The sequence below is a fragment of the Cryptomeria japonica genome, chromosome 5, assembly GCF_030272615.1.
Source record: "Cryptomeria japonica chromosome 5, Sugi_1.0, whole genome shotgun sequence".
Lineage (NCBI taxonomy): Eukaryota > Viridiplantae > Streptophyta > Pinopsida > Cupressales > Cupressaceae > Cryptomeria > Cryptomeria japonica.
The window spans coordinates 739,931,688-739,944,540 of NC_081409.1; positions in this window are offsets into that span (position 1 = coordinate 739,931,688).

Below are 12,853 nucleotides of genomic sequence, written 5' to 3' on the forward strand. Positions count from 1 at the left end.
TACATTGTGGTGAACCCGACGTGAACATCCTTTCTGATTATTCATGGTTAGATCTGAAAATTGGATTCCTTAATTACATTTCCATGTTTGATTTTTTGCAAATTTTAGAGGTTAATTGCATAAAAGCTCTAAAATTTTCTTTTTAGTAGTTAAGCTTGCGAAATATTTAATTATTAATGCTTGTTTCAGATCTACCCTTCTATTACAAATTGTCAATTCATATTTGTGCTTTAATTCTGAAAATTAAGTGGTTAAGTGTCAAAACCCTAACTTTTAAAACCCTCTTGATTCAACCTTTGACTGACAATTTCACTGATCAAAACATCTCCAAATCAGCTGTAACTTTGGATTCCGCAATAATATCATAATATCTTTCATCCCTGAAAATTTGGAAAAAAGTTGCGAGGACAGTGTGCACCCTGAGCGCCATCATCCCCGACATTTTTTCTGAAATTTCGGGAGTTAGATCTTACTGTATTTTTCTGCTAAAATTCAGAATCTTGGCTGATTTCATCAATTCTAACACTTTCAAAATTAAAGTCAAAGTTGGTCTAGTGATTGCTTGGATTAAGGCCTCTAATCATTCAAAAATTGTTGAAATTGAAATTTTGTGTCAAAATTGGTTTCTTACTATCCTAAATCTGAAAAGTGTGTTGGCATTCATTCAAAATTTCAGTGCTTTATTCAAATTCTTGCAATTTGTGACTTTTGAAATTAAATGTTTAATTACAACAACTTTGATTTCCGCTTTCAAAATTGAATTTTGCGTGAAATTGGGTCAACTTTTAAATTTCAAAGCTTGCATTGCTCTTAGTATTCCCTCTAAAATCATAAAATTCAAAATTTCAGTTTCCCTCTCTTTTTCAAAATTCAAATTTTGCATTTTTCAACAATCTTGGTAGGGTTCAATTTTGAGATTGCAACTTTAATTTGGCCTATCTACGTATCATAAAATCACTCAATTTTTTCAGATTAGCTTTAAAATCATCATAACTTTCATTCCTGAAAATTTCAAAAAAAGTTGCGAGGACCGTGTGTACCTCGAGCGCCACGGTCCCTGACATTTTTTTTGAAATTTCGGGAGATTGTCGTGATTGCATTTAACAGCTTAAATCTAGGAGATTGGCTGATTTTATTGAAATTTGCTACCTCTAAATTCAAAATCTTCTCCCTCTCTAGTGCATGAGTTTTACAACAATAAGCCCTACTTACACTATTCCCATTAGACGAAGCCTTAGAATTAAGTCTTTCCAAGGTTTAATTACCGAGGAGATGGAACCTAATTTGAATAGCCTTTTTAACGAGGACACGGGTAATTCCTCTAATCCTCCTAATGATGAAGAAGCTCTCCATGAGGTTTTTGTAGAACAACTTTCAAAATTGGATAACGAATTTGATGATTTTCAGCAATGGGTGTCTCAAGAGTATCCCGATAGCCAAGCTCTTTCATTAATTGAGGGTCTAAAACGTATGGTTCAAAGTGATAAGAATGGAATTGATATTTTGTGTAGTATTGCACACATTGTGGATTCGAATGTGATGCCTATGAAGAGTTGTGCTGAAACTTTAGGTTATACACAACCTCCCACTCAAGTCAATCATTCTATTCCTTTGACAACTTCTATTGCTAGCGTACCTACCTTTACATCAAACATAATGGCTACTTCTATACAAGACATTCCGCCTATGATCACCAGTCATGGGGGCAATCCTTCCTCTTCAATTAACCCTCTTCCTTCATTCAATCCAGCTTCTTCATTCATTCCTTCAATAAGTGTTCCTATTACATCTCCACAAATGAACATGATGCAAGGGGGCAATTCATTTAACCATTCCATTCCTCCTTGTGGTGCTCCTCTTTTCCAATCCTCTCCTATGACTAACTATCATAGTGTCTCACCACCTTACTCTCAATCAATACCTTCTTTCAATAACATAATACCTCCATCACAATCTAACATGTCTAATATGAACTCTTCGACTGAAGCGACCATTAACAATCTTGCACAAATTGTCTCTTCTTTACATCAACAAATTGCCTCTATGAATCAATCTAAGTTTAGTGTGCCCACATTTGATGTTGCGAGCCCACTTTCTCTTGACATTGTTTGAGCTATCCCCCCTAAGCATGTTGAAATCCCGCATTTGGAGCTTTATAATGGTAAAGGTGATCCTCTAACACATGTTAAGACTTTTCAAACAATATGTACTGATTTTGCTTATGACCAAAGGTTGCTTGCAAAACTATTTACTAGGACATTAAGAGATAAAGCCCTACAATGGTATTGCTCGTTGCCTTCTTATTCTATTACTTCTTTCGAACAACTTGCAAATGCTTTTATTCAACAATTTCAAAACAATATAAGTCCTAAAGTTACTTTGATTGATTTAATGCATTGTAAACAAGGTGTTAAAGAAAAAGTGACTGATTTCATTGGTAGATATAAGCATTTGTATGCTCAAATTTCTTTTCCAGTGCCTGACAATGATATTCAAAGAATCTTTATTTCTAATTTACAAAAAGATATTCGAGACAAACTTCTATTTTCTGAGTTTACTTCTTTCCAACAGTTGTGTGCAACTCTTCACAATTATCAACTGACTGTGAGTCAAATGGAACAAGCAAATCCTATGGCTCCGAGTGATAAGGGTGATAGTAGTCAACAACCATTTGGAAAGTTTAAACCGAACAGAGAGTCCGTTAAATTCAATGAAAACATCATCAACAACAATGTGAATGCAGCATCAGGTGTGCCTCCTATTTCTAAGTTTTTCAAGAAAGAAAGAAAGTTTACTCCTTAAAATGAATCATTGCATAGTATTATGAATAAGTTATTGGAACAAAATGTGCTTACTCTCCCTCCTATAAAGCAAATCGATCCTACAAAGATTAATTCACCCTATTTTGATAACAAATCTTTTTGTCAATTTCATCGTCAACCTGGGCATGATACTGAAAAATGTTTTGCTTTGAAGGGTAAAATTCAAGATTTGATTGATAATAATACTATCTTTGTTTCAGGAGTGAATGATAAAGGCAACACATCTGTAGCTCCTCCTAACCAAAATCTTAAGATTTTTCCTGATCCATTACCTTCTCATACCTCTAGTGCGATTGAGGCTAATGATTCCTCTTTCTCATCTGATGGTCTTGTGTCTATGACTCCGAATGTGATTAACTTTGTAGAGCAGCAGAAAATCCCTAAAGAACCTTCCATCACATTTGATTCTAGTGAAACTATTAGGGCACCTAATGGTCCTTTATATATAGTTGCAAAAGTCAAGAATACACCTTGTCATGGAGTGCTTATTGATTCTTCTTGCATGGTTAATGTTATTACTGAAGAATTTCTCTTTACTTTGCAATTGAATCAAGTGATTTATGACAAAACAGATGTGATTGTTAAATTATTTGATGCATTTTCTTCTCCTGCAATTGGTTCTATTACATTACCTATTGAGGTCCATAACAAGTCCCTTGATGTGAGCTTTGCTATTATTCCTTCATCCGAACAATTTCGTGTGAAGCTAGGCTATCCTTGGCTATCTTCCATGAAAGCTATTGCTTCTCCTATTCATAAGTGTTTTAAATTTCCCCATAATGGTAAAGTTGTTACTATCAATCATAGTCTCTTTAAACCAGCTGAAAGAACTTCTAGCGTTCCTATTGATTATTTTTGGCCTAAACAATTCCAACCTCTTCCACCGCGAAGTGATCATCTTTTCAAATCTTATCAAAAGTGGAAAACAGATATGATCCTATCTCTAAGTGAACCTAGAACACCCAAACTTGATATTCCTATCGTTCTTGAGAAGGAAGTTCTTCCTTTGAAAGATAAAACTAATGTCTTTCCTCAAGAAGATTCCCAACCCATTCCTATGGATGTGACTATGTCTATGTCTAATAAACTTTATAAAAGTAGGCCTATACCTCCTCTTCATGATGGACTTGGTCTCCTTCCTAAACCAAATATTCCTCCTTTATATGGAGCAGTTCCTCCTCCTTCCTCTTATGGAGAGAAGAGACCTTCCTCTTCTCCTATTATCCAACCTAAGAGACCACAACCTAAACACCCAAGTGATAAGGATGAGAACATTCCTCCTCCTCAATCTTCTCAACTTCCTACTAAGACTAGACGAAATTGTTCTGCGCGTGAACGTCGACGAAAGCGTCGTCTTAGAGCTTAGGCAGCTGCTTCTCAAATTTTGCAATCCCCAAAAGCACCTTCAACTAGCATTATTCCATTTTCTCCAAAATCTCCTAAACATAGGATGCATGATGGTCTTGTGCGAGTTAAAGATCTTATTTTTATAAATCTTGATGATGATATAGATGAAAGTGTTATTCATGATGAAAATGTTACTTCTCTTCATTCTGATAGTGAATATGAATATGTTGATGTTGATAGCCATTTATCTAACGAATTTTCTAAAGCACTTATTCTAGCTCCTAGACAAGAACAATGTGGCTTGGAACATGAACATAGCCCTTGTTTGGATCTTGTGATAGCTCCATCTGCTGTGTTGAATGTTCCTCCTCTAGCGTGTTTCCTGCCTTCCCGAAATATTGATCAGCAAGATCGGGGGGTGGATGACGTGCTAGACTAGTTTCATTAACATAGAAGATTCTCTCCTCCTCTCTTTTGTTACTTCTTCTATGTGTTATTCTCATTCTTCTATTTGTTGTCCTTAGTGTTGTCTACTTGAGGATGATGCAAAGCATTGAGATCTCTTTTGGTCTCTCTCATGTTGACTCAAAAGACACATGTGTTCCCTTCTTCTAGGTGACCTTCCTTGATTGGGGAATGAAGAACAATTATGCATATATACATATGATATACATGAATTATCACACAGCATACTGACCCCAAGGAAAGCGAAGTCACCTCGTGCTTTATGTTTTGTGTCTATTATCCTTGGGTTTATCTCACACTTGGGGGCTAAATCTTTGTGATAATATGCTCCTTTCCCTTCTCATTTCTTATGTGTATCACTACCTTAAAGCAATCACCCCCGTTGAGGCATGTGCGATCGCTTTAACATAGGGGGGCATACACCCCGTCTATCCCTTCAGGATACTTGAAAATTTCTTGGTGAACTTAGCTTTGCCTTGAAAATTTTTGGTATTTTTCTTGCATGATTCATAGTGAGGGAACCTTACTACTGACAGTCATGGTTCTCCCTCGTGATCTTCCCTTTTACTTTTTCAATCGAAGTCGTAAGATCCTTAGTCCATTGGGGGCTTGGTGTATCTTGCCTCCTTAACGTGGTGAAAGTCTTTCAATGTTGTTTCCTTGTACTTTACCGAAAGTATGGGCGTACGCTTATACTCCTGCTAAAGTGGGGGCTAAATGTAGCATCCTAAAATTGCAACACTTGCAATTTCGACTGCATTTGGGTCTTCACGATGGCGATGCAACACTGAACCTGAATGGAGACCCCGAAACCTGTTTATGACATCAAAAACTGTATTTTTCAGCACCCTGGCCTGATCCTCCTTACACCCTGCTGTCCCTGGAGGTGGGACCATGGCGCCCAGCACCCTGGTCCCTGGCCCTATTTTGGGCCCGGTCTCTTATGGGGCTTCGGGTCTTTAAGTTTGCAAATTGGAAAATAAAGTTGCTATGTCGGCTCAAGGTTGGAAAAATCAGTCTATCAGCCCTAATTGACAAGTATATAAACTACTTTTCCTCTCCTAGAAAGGGTAGATGAAAAAGAGGAAGGACATATGTGTACAAGACGCGGAAATGATATTCAAACATTCAAGCATTCAAGCATTCAAGCATTCCTTCAAGCAATTGAGCATTCTAAGTCTCCATTCAAGGCTAAGTGTTGCATTCAAGACAAGGATTCAACCATTGAAGAGGAGATCACTTACAACATACAACATACAACAACATTTACACCTTCGCATGTAAGAATACAAACATTCTTACAACAAGGTATCAGTACTTGTTTACATTACAATCATTTACATTTACAGCATTCTCATTGCTTGGTTAATTCCAAAACTAGGGTTTGACCTAAGGGCAAACCCCTAATCCCTAACCCCCCAATCATCCTCTCTTTTCTGTGTGTAGGTTGCAGGTACGCGGCTGTAATTGAAGATCTAGAATCCTTGTGCAGAGACGAACAGATCCCCCTTCATTTCGCGGATTTTTCGGAGGACCGTGTGCACGTCGGGTGCCATCGTCCCGTCAACTTTCGCTCAAATTTGCAGGACAGCATCGTCTCAACATTTTACTGCTAATTCCAGGTCCACAGCTTCATCCTATATTCCTATCTCTGTTTATAAGTGAATCTTTCTCATTTTTCATGCATTCCTAGCTTAATCCTTCTATCTACATTCTTTACAAAAGAGGGTAGCCTTGCTGTCACAACCCTTGAAACTCATTTAGAATCCAATCTTGCATTGTGTGGGATTGGATCTTGTGGGTTTCAACCCCTCTTTTGAATGTAAAGTCTCCCCTAAGTGAAAACCGTCAACCCTAGTGACCTCCTTTCTCTCTCCTCGGAGTTGTGGGGGGAACACTTAGGGTTCGATCGCGATTTTCCGCTTTACAATAATCAAAGAACAAATATTGTATTACTTTGAATCTTGTTTCCAAGCTACTAAAATTTTTCAAAATTTGATAATACTAAGGGGGTCAAATCCTTCATGCATGAAAATAGACCCTAACTTTTTTAGAAAAACATAACAGTGTCTAACGTGCGCATCAAAAAAGTCATAGTTAGATTTAGTATTTTGACAAATCCTTTGGCAGAAAGAGAGTTAAGAGTGAGCACTAGAAGATGTGTATTTTTTTGTAATTTTTTGTTGACTAATTTGTTTTTATGATTTTTTCGAATCGAGCACATCCTGAAAATTAGGTACCTATTCATGCACAAAGAATAAGTTGCACTAAAAAAATCGAAAATACAATTTTATTTTTTTTAAATTGTAAAGAATCAAGTGCATTATAATAGTATATAAAGTTTTTAAAATTTTGATAGGTATGTCAAAATTTATTAAAAAAATGGTGCATGTATGTTTGTGAGACCTATGGAGACACCGGTAAAAGAAATTCAATAATAATATGTTATTGTTCAAATTTAAAAAAATTATATGGTTAGAAAGCTCGAAAGATGGGTGAAAATATGGTGGCAATTTTAGAAATACCCACTTGATGAAGTGTAAACCTGATGATGACAAAGCCGAGAAACCAAGTTGATAAAATAAAACACATAAAAAAGGAGGGAAATGGAGGGAAATCAAACTTCCAAACCGTAGCTTTATCATCTAGGCCTATTTCCAAGCCTAAACAGTCAAAAGCGCGTACGGGGTACCTATGGTATAAAAAGCGCGTACGGGGTACTTATGGTGTAAGAAGTGCGTACACTCTATCTTAACTATAAAAATGTGTACACGCTATTTTTACTATAAAAAACACGTGCGTGCTATTTTTACTATAAATAGCACGTACATGCTAAGTTTGTTTAAATTTTGGGAGTGTGTATGATATGATATTGTATATATAATATGTGTATATACATATAATATATAATTTATATATAATATAAAAATATATAATATATAATATTTATATATATATAATATATTAAGTATATATATATACACATGTGTGTGTACGTATGTGTTGTCTCCCTCTCTCCCCCTCTCTCTCACTCCCTCTCCCTCTCTCCCCATCTACCTTCCTCCATACCCTCTCTCTCTCTCTCTCTCTCTCTCTCTCTCTCTCTCTCTCTCTCTCTCTCTCTCATCCTCTCCCTCCAATATATCTGTAGACATCTAAAAATGGTCAATGCTTGCGGAGTCATACTTTAACATTTACACATTGCCTCATTTCAGGTTTTTGCATCGTATTAACATTTCTCCTATGATTCGTACTTGATCTTTATCATTTGCGAGCATCGAGTCATTCTTCTACATTCTTCAATCATCTCATTTTTGGTCTTGTCGACAACAATCTTCAGTCATGATTTTGGTCAATCTTATCCTGTCGCATCAATGTGTGTGCTTATTTGTCATCATTTTGGACATCGTCAATCCTAATTAGGGTTTTGTCCTCTTTTCAATCTTATCATCATACGATCGATTTGTCATCGATCGTTGTCCTCTTGTCAATTTTTGGGTCATCTGGCGATTGATTTGTCGTTGATTGTTATCATGTTTGATCTTGTCATTTTTCGATCGATTTGTCATCGATCGTGGTCATTTTTCAATCTTGTCATTTTACGATCGATTTGTCATCGATCGTTGTCCACTTATCAATTTTGGTCATCTGGCGATCGATTTGTCGTCGATCGTGGTCATTTTTCAATCTTGTCATCTTGCGATCGATTTGTCATATATCGTGGTCATTTTTAATCTTGTCATCTATCGATCATTTATCAATCTTCTCATTTTGCGATCAATTTGTCATTGATCGTCGTTGTCTTCTCAATCATGTCAATTTGGATCAATTAGTCATTGTTCCTCGTCAATTGGCACATTTATCAATCAAATCATTAATCACATTGGTCATTTATCAATTCAAAATCATGATCGACATTAATTATCTTCAATCAAGACCTAATTGTCATTCTCGCATTGATAATTCATCTTCTAGGGTTTCATGATTTAATCATTTAACCTTGTGTGTCATTTCTTCCCCTAGGATTAATAAATTATTTATTTATCCTAAGTCTTCTCATTGCAATTAAATGTTCATTTAATTGGCTAATTATTCCTCTTTTGTGAAATAATTAATAAATGACAAATTATTAATTAATTTACCTAATTCCTAATTTTCCTCTTTTTCTAATTTTCTAATTTTCTTAATTTCTAATTTCTATTCCCTCCTATTTCATCTCCTAATTTCATGGGAATGACATTTCAATTTGTCATAATTTGTCATAATTGACAATCAATCAATTTTGACATAGAAATTTGTCATAAATTGTCATGAATTATCAATCAATCAAATTTTGCATAGAAAGTGCATAATTTGTCATAATTTGTCATAATTGACATTTTTGATTTGCAATTTCCATTTGAATCTCATCATGCTAATTTGGTCTTTTTCTCCAATTTCTCTATAAATTGGATGAATTTCTTCAAACCCAACTAATGAGAATGAGAATAATCAGGTTATCGAATTTCTAATCAATCACGCTTCGAGTACTCTTGTGCCAATATCCATCTTGCTTTCACATTAGGTGTATGCACTTGAAGGGTGAGATCCACAAACAAAGGCTATTTGGAGAAGAAAGAAGAACAATGGAGCCGCATGAAGGAGCATTCAAATCTACATCTGGTTTGTATAATCTTTAGTATTGAATGCTTTGTTTTCATGTCTCTATTGATTGTGTTTTAGGATAGATCATTACATTTTAGTTTTTGCGATTGAGCTAGATTAGTTTGGATAATGTTTGTGATGATTTCCGAATTCCTAATGTACAATATCTTATTTTTGTTCACATATAGATGAGGTGATAAGAAGATTGACAAGGTGGTCGATTTTCTTTTTTTTTAAAAGAAGATAGGATATAAAGTAGAAAGTTTGAAGAAGATGAACATATTGGTTTCTTTGGATCATGTGCATGTATTGGTTGGATAATATTTATGGGTTGTATGGTGTACTAAGGGTTCATATGGTGTCTTATGACCCCTTAGGTGTTGTTATGGGTCATATGGTGTCCTAAGGGGTCATATGGTGGTCTATGATCCCTTAGGACACCATATGACCCCTTAGGACTCCATATGGTGTCGTTATGGGTTGTATGGTGTCCTAAAGGGTCATATGGTGTTCTATGACCCCTTAGGACACCATATGATCCCTTAGGTATCATTAGAGGTCATATGGTTTCCTATGACCCCTTAAGACACCATATGGTGTCCTAAGGGGTCATATGGTTTCCTATGACCCCTTAAGACACCATATGGTGTCCTAAGGGGTCAGAGGATGCCATATGACCCCTCAGGACACCATATGACCCATAACAACACCATATGGTGTCCTAAAGGGTCATATGGTGTTCTATGACCCCTTAGGACACTATTTGGTGTCATTATAGGTCCTATAGTCTGCTAAGGGATCATATATTGTCCTATGATCCCTTAGATGTTGTTAGGGGTTATATTGTGTTCTAAGGGTCATATGGTGTCCTATGACCCCTTAGGACACCATATGGTGTCCTATAACCCCTACAACACCTTTTGACCCATTAGGACACCATATGGTGTCGTTAGGGGTCATATGGTCTCCTACAACCCCTTAGGACACCATTTGACCCCTTAGGACTCCATATGGTGTTGTTATGGGTTGTATGGTTTCCTAAGAGGTCATATAGTGTTCTATGACCCCTTAGGACACCATTTGGTGTCATTATGGGTTGTATGGTGTGCTAAGGGGTCATATGGTGTCCTATGACCAGTTATGTGTCGTTATGGGTCATATGGTGTCCTATGACCCCTTAGGACACATGCAGGGATCCCTAGGATACCTTATGACCCCTAAGAATACCATATGACCTCTAAGAATACCATATGACCCCTAAGAATACCATATGACATGAAAAAACATAAAATGGTGTCCTCCAAGTTCAGGTTCTCCTACGACCCCTTAGGACACCATTTGACCCCTTAGGACTCCATATGGTGTTGTTATGGCTCGTATGGTGTCCTAAGAGGTCATATTGTGTTCTATAACCCCTTAGGACACCATTTGGTGTCATTATGGGTCGTATGGTGTACTAAGGGGTCATATGGTGTCCTATGACCCCTTAGGACTCTGTATGACCTCTTATGTGTCATTATGGGTCATATGGTGTCCTATGACCCCTTAGGACACATTCATGGATCCCTAGGGTGCCATATGACCACTAAGAATACCATATGACCCTAGAGAGGGAGAGAGGGGGAGGAGAGGGAGGGAATGGGAGAGAGATACACCTACGAGAGGAGGAGAGTGAGATAGAGAGATAGAGACCGAGAGGGAGAGATAAGAGATAAATGAGAGAGAGGGGGGGGGAGATAGAGATAGAGAAAGGGAAAGGGGGGGGGAGAGAGAGATCGAGAGAGAGAGGGGGAAATAGAGGTTGAGATAGAGATAAAGAGCGACACAGAGAAGGGGACTCAAAGAGAGAGAGAGAGAGAGGGGGGGGGGGGAGAGAGATAGGGAGTGGGGGAGATATAAAGAGATATAAGAGGTGGATAGATGGATTGGGAGAGAAAGAGAGACCTAAGAGGTGGAGGGAGGGAAGGTGAGAGAGAGAGAAAGAGAGGGTGAGAGATAGAGAGAGTCTAAGTGAGAGGGAGGAAGGGATGGGAGGAGAGTACAAGAGACTAGAGAGAGAGAGGTAGGAAGAGAGGGAGAGAGGGGGAGAGTGAGAAAGAGAGGTAATGAGAAAGGGAGAGAGGGAGGGGGAGGAGAGAGGGAGAGAATAAGAGAGAGATACACCTGAGAGAAGGAGAGAGTGAGATAGAGTGAAAGAGGATGAGAGGGAGAGACTTCAGAGAGAGAGAGAGAGACTTAAGTGAAAAATAGAAATGGAGGGGGGGAGGTATTGAGAGAGAGGGAAAGAGATAGACTTGACAAAGGAGGAGAGTGAGATAGAGAGATAGAGGTAGAGAGGGAGAGAGACTTAAGAGAGAGAGAGAGAGACTTGATAGAAGAGGAGAGAGAAAGAGAGATATAGATAAAGGTTGATAGCTAGAGACTTGATAGAGAGGAGAGAGACTTGAGAGAAAGAGAAATGGAGCGAGGGGGAGAGAGAAAGAGAGTTGGAGGGAGAGAAATACTTGACAAAGGAAGAGAAAGGGAGGGGGGGAGAGGGATAGAATGAGAGACAGAGACACTGAAGAGAGGGGGAGAGTGTGAGAGATAGAGAATTTGAGAGAGGGAGAGAAAGAGAGGGAGAGATACCCAAGAGAGGGAAGAAAGTAGAGAGGGAGAGATACACGAGAGGGGGAATAAATTAGAGAGGGAGATGCATAAGAGACAAAAAGGTAGGGGTTAAGGAAGAGAGAGGGGGAATGTAGGGAAGAGATGAGAGAGATAATGCTGATATAAGCATGCTAATTACTAAAATTTGACTATCTGAAATTTATAAGAATACTCAAAAAACTAGAATCTGCATTATAACTCTTACAGATCTGGAACCACTCTCAAACATCCTGACAATATATACATAAAATATAACTTCAAGTATAAGAAATATATCCTACCAAAAAATCTAATGGAATGCTAAATGAATTGCATTTTATTGACAGACAAACACATATGTGGTTTATAAACTAAAACCGCATACAAGGTTTTTAGTTTCTAAACCGTGTACGTGGTTTTAGTTTTTAAACCACATATGGGGTTCTTAGTTTCTAAACCACTTACACAGTTTTAGTTTGTAAACCGCGTATGTGGTTAGTATACTTTAAACCTTGTATGCAGTTTAGCGTTGATTAGGCTCAGCAAAATGAGTCTAAACGTGTACGGGGTTCTTTAAATTTGAAATACCTCTTGCGCATTTTATTGTTTTTCATGTTTTTTTGGGGTGTGTCCACTTTTCTGACCACCATCTTTGTACACTTACCCTTGTGAGAAAACTAATTCACCCCCCCCCCCCCCCTCTCATCTTTCTCCCGGTATCAAATCATTCCAACAATTGGTATCAAAGCGAGGTCCTCTCTACAGAAGCTTAACCTCTTGAGGAGATCTGATGGCATTAGCATCAAGTTCTACATTCAATCCCTATTGGAAGGAGAGTCCTAGATTTGATGGTACAAATTACAAAATATGGAAGGAGCGAATGAAGATTCATCTGAGATATCTTGGAGCTAAAGTTTGGGAGATAGTGGAAAAATAGTATATGCCTC